This window comes from Heterodontus francisci, chromosome 27, assembly GCF_036365525.1.
Source record: "Heterodontus francisci isolate sHetFra1 chromosome 27, sHetFra1.hap1, whole genome shotgun sequence".
NCBI classification, from domain to species: Eukaryota; Metazoa; Chordata; class Chondrichthyes; order Heterodontiformes; family Heterodontidae; genus Heterodontus; species Heterodontus francisci.
In genome coordinates, this window is record NC_090397.1 from 66,069,262 (window position 1) to 66,082,499 (window position 13,238).

The following is a 13,238-nucleotide window of genomic DNA, read 5'->3' on the forward strand; positions in this document are numbered from 1 at the left end:
AATACTGCGGATGCTGGAAATCTGAAATAAAAACAAGAAATGCTGGAACCACTCAGCAGGTCTGGCAGCATCTGTGGAAAGAGAAGCAGAGTTAACCTTTCGGGTCAGTGACCCTTCTTCAGAACAGAGTGAAACCTCCACCGAAGCAGAATTAAACACCGAGCCATCTAAAGTGACCAAAAAGGGTTTGTTTTAAAGAGCGTCTTAAAGGAGGAGAGAGAATGGGAGAGGTTTAGGGAGGAAATTCCCTAAGTTAGAGAAAAAAGGTAGGCAGCAGATGGCACAGCTGCCAGTGGTGGAGCGATTAAAATCGGTGATGCATAAGGCGCTAGAATTAGAGGAGTGAAGGCTGGAGGAGATAAGGTTATGAAGGGATTTGAAAACAAACATGAGAATTTTAAAATTAAGGCAGTGTTTAAGTGGGAGGCAGTATAGGTCAGCGAGCACAACAGTGACGGGTGAACGAAATTTGGCGTGAGTTAGGACACAGACAGCAGAGTTTTATATGACCAAGTTTATAGAGGGTAGAATGTGGGAGACCAGCCAACAATGTGTTGGAATAGTCAACTCTAAAGGTAACAAAGGTATGGATGGAGGTTTCAGCAGTAGATGAGCTGAGGCAGAGGTGGAATTGGGAACATTTAAGGGAGGCTTGAGTAAGAGAATACAGGACATATAGGGGCAGGATGGGAGGGGGGTCTTACACAAAAGTCCGAGTGTATCAGGCCTGTGTCCTCAGTACCTTGCTCTACGGCAGCGAGGCCTGGACAACGTATGCCAGCCAAGAGCGACGTCTCAATTCATTCCATCTTCGCTGCCTTCGGAGAATACTTGGCATCAGGTGGCAGGACTATATCTCCAACACAGAAGTCCTTGAAGCGGCCAACACCCCCAGCTTATACACACTACTGAGTCAGCGGCGCTTGAGATGGCTTGGCCATGTGCGCCGCATGGAAGATGGCAGGATCCCCAAAGACACATTGTACAGCGAGCTCGCCACTGGTATCAGACCCACCGGCCGTCCATGTCTCCGCTATAAAGACGTCTGCAAACGCGACATGAAATCCTGTGACATTGATCACAAGTCGTGGGAGTCAGTTGCCAGCATTCGCCAGAGCTGGCGGGCAGCCATAAAGACAGGGCTAAATTGTGGCGAGTCGAAGAGACTTAGTAGTTGGCAGGAAAAAAGACAGAGGCGCAAGGGGAGAGCCAACTGTGCAACAGCCCCGACAAACAAATTTCTCTGCAGCACCTGTGGAAGAGCCTGTCACTCCAGAATTGGCCTTTATAGCCACTCCAGGCGCTGCTTCACAAACCACTGACCACCTCCAGGCGCGTATCCATTGTCTCTCGAGATAAGGAGGCCCAAAAGAAAGAAAAAAAAAACACCAGCTTAGGTTGAATGACTTGTTTCTGTGCATGAAATTTTGAAATGTAGGCAAACACAGTGAATCATTCTTATTGTTGCTTTTATAGAATGTGCCAGATTTCCATTATGTGGGCGGCACAGTGGTGCAGTGGTTAGCGCCGCCGCCTCACAGCTCCAGCGACCTGGGTTCAATTCTGGGTACTGCCTGTGTGGAGTTTGCAAGTTCTCCCTGTGTCTGCGTGGGTTTCCTCCGGGTGCTCCGGTTTCCTCCCACAGCCAAAAGACTTGCAGGTTGATAGGTAAATTGGCCATTATAAATTGCCCCTAGTATAGATAGGTGGTAGGGGAATATAGGGACAGGTGAGGATGTGGTAGAAATATGGGATTAGTGTACGATTAGTATAAATGGGTGGTTAATGGTCGGCACAGACTCGGTGGGCCGAAGGGCCTGTTTCAGTGCTGTATCTCTAAATCTAAAAAAATCTAAAATCTAAATCATATATTTAAAACTTCTACAATTCAATCCATTATTCATATAGTTTTGCTCTAACAATTTCCCTGTTGTTTAGGAACATAAAATGGTAAAACAGTAAATGTGGACGTTTGCTGTGTTTCCAGTAGTTTTTTGTTTATGTTTCATTTATATAGCACCTTTAACGTAGAAAGGATTCTAGAATGCTTCCCAGAAGAGAAATTACATGAATTAGGTAGGTATGCTATCTGTTGCCAAATTATAGCTTCCTTTGTTAGTGACCCAATTTAATTTAAAATAATTACAATCAATGCCTCTGCAAAAGAAAAAACAAGGGCAAGTCTTTATTTAAAACAGGCTTTTGTATCTAGATCACATTTTGGAAATTGCCAGACAAATCAATTCAAGAACAATTCTCAGGGTCAGGCTGAGATGTTTGTATTAAAACTTGTAGTATGCCAATCTCTTAGCTGTTTACACTTAATGCAATTAAAAATGAAGAAACAATTGTTAATGAGCGTATCTGGACTCTATGGCAAAGATTTGCTTTGATGATACATGTTAATTGATGATAATCAGTCCGTCCACATAATGAGAACTTACTCATTCTTACAAGGCAGATACAGACCATACCTATGCAATTCAATTCAAAAGCAGTAGTCTCCACAACTTTCATCCCCTTTACTTAAAAAGCATATAAGGAAAAGTATTTCCACTTATTAAGTAAATTTCTTTTATAGATCACATGCAATCCACACTCTCATCAGTTTACATTATCTTCCGAAAAAAGTTCTGAAAAATCTTTCCTTTCACCAAGATGAATCAAGCAAAACTCGCATCTAACTTTACATCCTCTGTGCATATTCTTGACAACTACATTGAAAAACATTCACATTTCTGCAGTCCCAGCATCATGTGAACTGCCAATTAAAGATTTAGTTATCTTTAACTGCTCAGTCGCGTTTCTAAAACAAAAAGAAAAACTACTGCAAATACACAACAAATCTATGAAGAGAAAATACAAGTTTGTAGTTTGGATGTAACACTTTGCTAGAATTGAAAACTGCAAGATAAGCAGCATTTGAGTTATCGAAAGAGGGAGAAAACAGATACTCCAATCAGCCAGGAAATTAATGGAAAGGGATTCACTTGAGATGGTAACTTGTTTGCTCTCTCTGCCAATACTGACTAAGCTACTGAATATTTCTAACATTTTCTATTTTAATGGAGAGCCTGTGGAGAAAGAAAAACAAGGTCAAGTTTTAGTTGAGTGTTTTATACTCTTGGATTTTGGTGCGGTACTCCCTATCTAAGTTAAATAATCTGCTTGCATTTTTATGCTTATCATTTCAAACACTTGGATCATATCTATTTTCTCCAATGGAAGCATGTTCAATTTTGTGAACTTCTCTTCATAACTTACACTCTTACTTAGGGGAGGCGGTGGCGTAGTGGTATTGTCACTGGACTAGTAACCCAGAGACCCAGGGTATTACTCTGGGGACAGAATCCCACCACAGCAGAAGGTGGATTTTGAATTCAATCAATAAAAACTCTGGAATTAAAAGCTAGTCTAATAATGGCCATGAAACCATTGTTGATTGTTGTAAAAACCCATCTGGTTCACTAATGTCTTTTAGGGAAGGAAATCTGCTGTCCTTACCTGGTCTGGCCTACATGTGACTCCAGACCCACAGCACTGTGGTTGACTCTTACATGTTTTCTGAAATAAGTCAATAAAAAGGAATGAAACCGGAAACGACTACAGCAAACCCAGCCTTGTTGACCCTCAAAGTCCTCATAACTAACATCTGGAGGCTTGTGCCAAAGTTGGGAGAGCTGTCCCACAGACTAGTCAAGCAACAGCCTAACATAGACATACTCACGGAATCATTCCTTACAGGCAATGTCCCAGATACTGCCATCACTATCCCCGGGTATGTCCTGTCCCACCAGCAGGACAGACCCAGCAGAAGTGGCGGCACAGGGGTATACAGTAGGGAGGGAGTTGCCCTGGGAGTCCTCAACATCGACTCCGGACCCCATGAAGTGGCATCAGGTCAAACATGGGCAAGGAAACCTCCTGCTGATTACCACCTACTGCCCTCACTCAGCTGATGTCAGTACTCCTCCATGTTGAACACCACTTGGAGGAAGCACTGAGGGTGGCAAGGGCGCAGAATGTACTCTGGGTGGGGGACTTCAATGCGCATCACCAAGAGTGGCTTGGTAGCACCACGACTGACCGAGCTGGCTGAGTCCTAAAGGACATAGCTGCTAGACTGGGTCTGCGGCAGGTGGTGAGGGAAAAACATACTTGACCTCGTCCTCACCAATCTGCCTGCCGCAGATGCATCTGTTCATGACAGTATTGGTAGCAGTGACCACCGCACAGTCCTTGTGGAGACGAAGTCCCACCTTCACATTGAGGATACACCTCATTGTGTTGTGTGGCACTATCACCATACTAAATGGGATAGATTTCGAACAGATCTTACAATACAAAATTGAGCATCCATGAGGCTCTGTGGGCCATCAGCAGCACCAGGCATACCTCAAAATGAGGTGTCAACCTGGTGAAGCTACAACCCAGGACTACTTGCGTGCCAAACTGCGTTAACAGCATGCGAAAGATAGAGCTCAGCAGTCCCATAACCAATGGATTAGATCTAAGCTCTGCAGTCCTGCCACATCCAGCCGTGAATGGTGGTGGGCAAATAAACAACTAACTGGCTCCACAAATATCCCCATCCTCAATGATGGGGGAGCCCAGCACATCAGGACGAAAGATAAGGCAGAAGCATTTGCAACAATCTTCAGCCAGAAGTGCCGCGTTGATGATCCATCTCAGCCTCCTCCTGACGTCCCCAGCATCACAGATGCCAGACTTCAGCCACTTTGATTCATTCCGCGTGATATCAAGAAACGACTGAAGGCACTGGTTACTGCAAAGGCTATGGGCCCTGACAATATTCCGGCAATAGTACTGAAGACCTGTGCTCCAGAACTCCCTAGCCAAGCTGTTCCAGCACAGCTACAGCCCTGGCATCTACCTGGCAATGTGGAAAATTGCCCAGGTATGTCCTGTACACATAAAGCAAGACAGGTTCAACCCGGCCAATTACCGCCCCATCAGTCTGCTCTCGAGCGGCACTTGCTTAGCAATAACCTGCTCACTGAAGCTCAGTTTGGGTGCCGCCAGGGCCACTCAGCTCCTGACCTCATTATAGCCTTGGTTCAAACATGGATAAAAGAGCTGAACTCGAGGTGAGGTGAGAGTGACTGCCCTTGACATCAAGGCAGCATTTGACCGAGTTTTGCATCAAGGAATCCTAGCAAAACTGAAGTCAATGGGAATCAGGGGGAAAACTTTCTGCTGATTGGAGTCATACCTAACGCAAAGGAAGATGGTTGTGGTTGTTGGAGGTCAATCATCTGAGCTCCAGGACATCACTGCAGGAGTTCCTCAGGGTAGTGTCCTAGGCCCAACCATCTTCAGCTGCTTCATCAATGACCTTTCTTCAATCATCAGGTCAGAAATGGGGATGTTTGCTGATGATTGCACAATATGCAGCACCATTCGCGACTCCTCAGATACTGAAGCAGTCCGTGTAGAAATGCAGCAAGACCTGGACAATATCCAGGCTTGGGCTGATAAGTGGCAAGTAACATTTGTGCCACACAAGTGCCAGGCAATGACCATCTCCAACAAGAGAGCATCTAACCACCTCCCCTTGACATTCAATGGCATTACGATCGCTGAATCCCCCACTGTCAAAGTCCTAGGGGCTACCATTGACCAGAAACTGAACTGGAGTAGCCATATAAATACTGTGGCTACAAGAGCAGGTCACAGGCTAGGAATTTTGCAGTGAGTAACTCATCTCCTGACTCCCTAAAGCCTGTCCACCATCTACAAGGCACAAGTCAGGAGTATGATGGAATACTATCCACTTGCCTGGATGGGTGCAGCTCCAACACGCTCAAGAAGCTTGTCACCATTCAGGACAAAGCAGCCTGCTTGATTGGCACCCCATCCACAAATATTCACTCCCTCCACCACCGACGCACAGTGGCAGCAGTGTGTACCATCTACAAGACGCACTGCAACAACGCACCAAGGCTCCTTAGACAGCACCTTCCAAACCTGTGACCTCTACCAACTAGAAGGGCAAGGGCAGCAAATGCATGGGAACACCACCACCTGCAAGTTCCCCTCCAAGCCACAGACCATCCTGACTTGGAACTATATTGCCGTTCCTTCACTGTCGCTGGGTCAAAATCCTGGAACTCCCTTCCTAAGAGCACTGTGGGTGTACCTACCTCACATGGACTGCAGCAGTTCAAGAAGGCAGCTCACCACCACCTTCTCAAGGGCAATTAAGGATGGGCAATAAATGCTGGCCAGCCAGCGACGCCCACATCCCATGAATGAATTTTTAAAAAAATTTTAAAACCTAAATCCTAGATTCATTCTTGTAACTTCTCCGATTTATTGATGTCTTTTTGACAGTAGAAAATCCAAACCTGCATGCAGTATTCCAAATGTGGCCTCACCAATAATCTATGTAAAGTTAGTGACTTACTTTGATGTGTCGAGAAATGCCTTATGACATAATTACTATCGTCAAGAAAACACTATATGCCAAATGAGAAATAGGAATTCATTGGTTGGCAACTTACATTTGACTTTTAATGGGGAAAATCCTACAGTTAACTTTTTTAAAAACTGGTAACCAAGATGGCCATGAGAATTTGCCTCTGAAACACCTTTGCACACTCCAAGGCCCAACCATAGCCAGAAGTCTGAAAAGCCTTGGATCAGAACAATACCTTGCTCTATGTAATTGAATTACCTCGGATTGCTTCATTAGCATGCCAGTCAAGGCAATCCTGACACATTGAAAGAGCAAACCCCTCTGAGTGTAAATATTGGCATCCTGGAGCCTGTGGAGCCAATTCTGAACCTTGTATCTCATTAGAAGGTTGCAGACAATACCCTGAGGCAGGCATGTGAGTGTCTATCCATCTCTATAAAAACTGGGAGATTTGTTACACAGACAAGAGATAAACAGTAACTGAGACTGCAGCAGCAGAGAAGGCTGTGTGCCTCCTTTACTCTCTCAAAAAAATAATCAAGTTTGAAAACTGTCTACGACTGTGGATCCTCCAAATCTAAAGATTGCTACAGCCAGAGACCAGGGGGAAGAGAGGGGCGGCGCAGTGGTTAGCACTGCAGCTTCGCAGCTCCAGGGACCCGGGTTCGATTCTGGGTACTGCCTGTGCGGAGTTTGCAAGTTCTCCCTGTGACCGCATGGGTTTTCGCCGGGTGCTCCGGTTTCCTCCCACAGCCAAAGACTTGCAGGTGATAGGTAAATTGGCCATTGTAAATTGCCCCTAGTGTAGGTAGGTGGTAGGGAATATGGGATTACTTTAGGGTTAGTATAAATGGGTGGTTGTTGGTCAGCACAGACTCGGTCGGCCAAAGGGCCTGTTTCAGTGTTGTATCTCTAAATAATTAAAAATAATTAAGTCTGCCTTCAAGAAAACCCTGAGCAAAGCAGGCCAGCCACAAAGTGCACTTTGACCAGGCAAAGACTTCAAGAATGCAACTCCAGCCAGAAGACTACCGAATCATCCAACTTCAGACGGTGTATTTAACTTCTATTTATTCTGGACTTTAATTCAATCAAAGAATCTACTTTCCACTTTGTAATCAATTTGTGTGTGTGATCCTCGCATGAATGTGTATCGTATTTTTTATTATTTTGGATCAGGTTTAGCTTGTTGAGCATAATAAACTTATGTCTTTCTTGTTTAAACTCAAGAAAACCTGTCTGATTGGTTCTTTCACGATCGCATTAAAGGTAAAACACTCACCGAGGTGGTAAGCATAACCACTGTTTAAAAGGAATAAACCCTGTTGCAGTCAAGTAAGAGGAAGGGCGAGAGGGGAGACTGTGACCCCCTCCTCTCCTTGGCCATAACACTACATTTCAGATATTTCAGAATACACAGAATAGATACATTTCAATGAGAAAGAAAAATTCCAAGGGTGGGACCCGTCATCCATGGTTAACTAAAATAGTTAAAGATGGTATCAAACTTCAAGAAAAAGCCTATAATTGCACAAAGATGGGAGGCAGTTCAGAAGATTGGACAGAATATCAAAAACAGCAAAGAATGACGAAAAGATTGATAAGGAAGGTAAAATTCGAGTACGAGAGCGAGCTAGCTGGAAATATAAAGACATATAGTCAGAGTTTCTATAGATATTTAAAAAAGAAAAGAGTTAACAAAGTGAGCATTGGTCCTATGAAAAGTGAGTCTGGGGAATTAATAATGGATAATAAGCAGATGGCAGATGATTTGAACAGATATTTTGCATTGGTCTTCACTATTGAGGATACAAGGTCCCTCGTGGCAGACTGGTACAAAAGGTGAAGTCACACGGGATCAAAAGTGAGCTGGCAAGATGAATACAGAACTGGCTCGGTCACAGAAGACAGAGGGTAGCAGTGGAAGGGTGCTTTTCTGAATGGAGGGCTGTGACTAGTGGTGTTCCGCAGGGTTCAGTGCTGGGACCTTTGCTGTTTGTAGTATATATAAATGATTTGGAGGAAAATGTAGCTGGTCTGATTAGTAAGTTTGCGGACGACACAAAGGTTGGTGGAGTTGTGGATAGTGATGAGGATTGTCAGAGGATACAGCAGGATATAGATCGGTTGGAGACTTGGGCGGAGAAATGGCAGATGGAGTTTAATCCGGACAAATGTGAGGTAATGCATTTTGGAAGGTCTAATGCAGTTGGGAGGTATACAGTAAATGGCAGAACCCTTAGGAGTATTGACAGGCAGAGAGATCTGGGCGTACAGGTCCACAGGTCACTGAAAGTGGCAACGCAGGTGGATAAGGTAGTCAAGAAGGCATACGGCATGCTTGCCTTCATCGGTCAGGTCATAGAGTATAAAAATTGGCAAGTCATGCTGCAGCTGTACAGAACTTTAGTTAGGCCGCACTTAGAATATTGCGTGCAATTCTGGTTGCCACACTACCAGAAGGACGTGGAGGCTTTGGAGAGGATACAGAAGAGGTTTAGTAGGATGTTGCCTGGTCTGGAGGGCATTAGCTATGAGGAGAGGTTGGATAAACTCGGATTGTTTTCACTGGAACGACGGAGGTGGAGGGGCGACATGATAGAGATTTACAAAGTTATGAGCGGCATGGACAGAGTGGATAGTCAGAAGCTTTTTCCCAGGGTGGAAGAGTCAGTTACTAGGGGACATAGGTTTAAGGTGAGAGGGGCAAAGTTTAGAGGGGATGTGCGAGGCAAGTTCTTTACACAGAGGGTGGTGAGTGTCTGGAACTTGCTGCCGGGGGAGGTGGTGGAAGCAGGTACGATAGCGACGTTTAAGAGGCATCTTGACAAATACATGAATAGGATGGGAATAGAGGGATACGGTCCCCGGAAGGGCAGGAGGTTTTAGTTTGGGCAGGCTCAAGACCGGCGCAGGCTTGGAGGGCCGAATGGCCTGTTCCTGTGCTGTACTGTTCTTTGTTCTTTGATACAAGTAACATCCCAGTATTAGCTGTAAGTCAGGAAATGGAAGGGAGGGAGGAGCACAAGAAAATTACAATCACCAGGGAAGTGGCACTGAACAAATTGTTGGAGCTGCGGACTGACAAGTCCCTGGGTCCTGATGGACTTCATCCTAGGGTGTTAAAAGAAGTGGCTAGTGAGATAATTGATACATTAGTTTTAATTTTCCAAAGTTCCCTAGATTCGGGGAAGGTTCCTTTAGATTGGAAAATAGCAAATGTAACTCCTTTATTCAAAAAGGGAAGGAGACAGAAAGCAGGAAACTACAGGCCAGTTAGCTTAACATCTGTCTTAGGGAAAATGTTAGAAGCTATTATTAAAGATGTTATAGCAGGGCACTTAGAAAAATTCAAGGTAATCAGGCAGAGTCAACATGGCTTTGTGAAAGGGAAATCATGTTTAATCAATTGATTGGAGTTCTTTGAGGGAATTAAATGTGCTGTGGATAAAGGGGAACTGGTGGATGTATTGTACTTAGATTTCCAGAAGGCATTTGATAAGGTGCCACATCAAAGCTTATTGCGGAAAATAAAAGCTCATGGTGTAGGGGGTAACTTATTGGCATGGATAGAAGATTGGTTAGCTAACAGGAAACAGAGAGTAGGCACAAATGGGCCATTTTCTGGTTGGTAAGATGTAACGAGTGGTGTGCCATCGGGATCTGTGCTGGGGCCTCAACTTTTTACAATTTATATAAATGACTTAGAAGAGACTGAAGGTATGGTTGCTAAATTTGCTGATGACACAAAGATCAGTAGGAAAGTTACTTGTGTAGAGGACATAAGGAGGCTACAAAGGGATATAGGTGGTTAAGTGAGTGGGCAAAGATCTGGCAAATGGAGTATAATGTGGGAAAGTGTGACATTGTACACATTGGCAGGAAGAATAAAAAAGCATATTATCTAAATGGTGAGAGATTGTAGAGCTCTGAGATGCAGAGGGATCTGGGTATGCTGGTGCTTGAATCGCAAAAGGTTAGTATACAGGTACAGCACGTAATTAGGAAAGCTAATAGAATGCTATTGTTTATCGTGAGGGAAATTGAATACAAAAGTAGGGAGGTTAGGCTTCAGCTATACAGGGCATTGGTGAGACTACATCTGGAGTACTGTGTACAGTACTGGTCTCCTTATTTAAGGAAGGATGTAAAATGCTTTGGAGGTAGTACAGAGAAGGTTTACTAGACTAATACCTGGAATGGGCGGGCTATCTTATGAGGAAAGATTGGACAGGCCAGGCTTGTATCTGCTGGAATTTAGCAGAGTAAGAGGTGACTTGATTGAAACATATAAGATCTTGAGGGGTCTTGACAGGGTGGATGTGGAAAGGACCTTTCCCCTTGTGGGAGATCTCAAACTAGGGGTCACTGTTTAAAAATAAGGGGACACCCATTTAAGACAGAGATGAGAATTTTTTTCTCTGAGCGTCATGAGTCTTTGGAATTCTCTTCCTCAAAAGGCAGTGGAAGCAGAGTCTTTGAATATTTTTAAGACGGAGATAGTTAGATTCTTGATAAGGTGGTGGAAGGTTATTCGGGGTAGGTGAAAATGTGGAGTAATCAGTTCAGCCATGAACTTATTGAATGGCGGAGCAGGCTCGAGGGGCCTACTCCTGCTCCTAATTCATACTATAGATAGCCACTGAACCTTTATTTTATTAGTTCTTGGGATGCGAGTGTCGCTGGCTAGGCCAGCATTTATTCCCCATCCCTAATTGTCCTTGAACAGGTGGTGATGAGTCACCTTCTTGAACTGTTGCTGTCTACGTAATGTAGTTACACCCAGAGTGCTGTTAGGGAGTGAGTTCCAGCTTTTTGACCCAGTTAAAGTGAAGGAACGGCAATATTGTTCTAAGTCAGGATGGTGTGCGACTTGTAGGGGAACTAAATGCCTTGGTCCAAAAGCAAAACACTGTGGAGCTCTCCACTGCCTGACCTGAGTATTACCAGCATTTTCTGTTTTCATTGTATTAAATGGGCTACCATTGACCAGAAACTGAACTGGAGTAGCCATATAAATACTGTGGCTACAAGAGCAGGTCAGAGGCTAGGAATCCTGAGGCGAGTAACTCACCTCCTGACTCCCCAAAGCCTGTTCACCATCTACAAGGCACAAGTCAGGAGTGTGATGGTTTACTCTCCACTTGCCTGGATGGGTGCAGCTCCAACAACACTCAAGAAGCTCGACACCATCCAAGACAAAGCAGCCCGCTTGATTGGCACCCCATCTACAAACATTCACTCCCTCCACCACCGACACACAGTGGCAGCAGTGTGTACCATCTACAAGATGCACTGCAGAAATGCACCAAGGCTCCTTAGACAGCACCTTCCAAACCCGCGACCTCTACCAACTAGGACAAGGGCAGTAAATACATGGGAACAACACCACCTGCAAGTTCCCCTCCAAGTCACACACCATCCTGATCTTGGAACTATATCGCCGTTCCTTCACTGTCGCTGGGTCAAAATCCTGGAACTCCCTTCCTAAGAGCACTGTGGGTATACCTACCCCAAATGGACTGCAGCGGTTCAAGAAGGCAGCTCACCAGCACCTTCTCAAGGGCAATTAGGGATGGGCAATAAATGCTGGCCTAGCCAGTGACACCCACATCCCATGAATATGTAAAAAAAATGCTCTGGTCCCTGGAATGATGGTCATTCACTTTTCTCTTTTGACTATATTTCTTCTGATTTACTAAGAAAATGGGTTATTCGAAGCAGCAAATGAATAAAACTAAGGTGAGAAAACAATCATTCCTAATACCAGAAACCACCAATTCCCACCAGTCTCCAAAACTGTATTAGATGTGTCTTTGTGGAGCAGTTTTATCTAATTGCAAGTATTCTTTCCAAACCCGTATTTAGATGGTGCAGTAAACATGTACATGCAGAGAACCTTATCAAAGGTGTTCTACTGGTCTGGGCTGATTAAGCAGGTACTAACCTTTTTACCCCCTACATTTGAATAGCATTGCACTATTTTAGGTTCACTTATCAGGAACAGCACAGGTTCAGTTTGGTGGTTCATAAACAAATTCTTGGTTGGTTACTTTGGAAAATATACCATCTCTGGTCATTTTCTTTCCTGTTCATAGATTATGCCCTTATAAATTTTCAAGCATTCTCTTGTAGTTTTCTTGGAAGTTGGGCTGATATCCTTCCAGAGAGTTGATTCCAACTCAGCTGTTATATCTACAAGTCCAATGACTTCCACAGCTACCTTGATTATACTTCCTTTCAGTCCGCCTCACATAACAGCTCAGTTCCATTCTCCCATCAGCTCTGTCACATCTATTCAGACAATGCTGCCTGATTTCCAGAATGTCTTTTTTTCTCAGCTAAGGATGCCCTACCATTGTAGTTGACAGGGCCCTTGACTGTGTTCATCCCATTTCCCCCACTTATGCCCTTGCACCTTCTCCCTCCCAGAACCACAGAATGTCCCTTATGTCCTCACCTTCTACTCACATTCAATGGTTCATTCTCCACCGCCTCCAGCCATACCTTCCCCTCTGACACCTTGGTCCATTCTTGCATCACCCCCAACACCTGCACTGTTTCCCTGGCACCTTCTTCTGCAAGAGCAGTAGATGCAATAACTGTTCTTTCACCTCCTCCCTGTCCACTCTCCCAAGACCCCAAACACTCCTTCTGGCTGAAACAGAGATTTACTTGTACTTCCATCTTAGTATACTGTATTCACTGTTCATAATGTGGTCTCTTCTACATTGGGGAGACTAAATATAAATTGGGTGATCGCTTTGCTGAACACCCCAATTCAGTCATTGTGACTGAG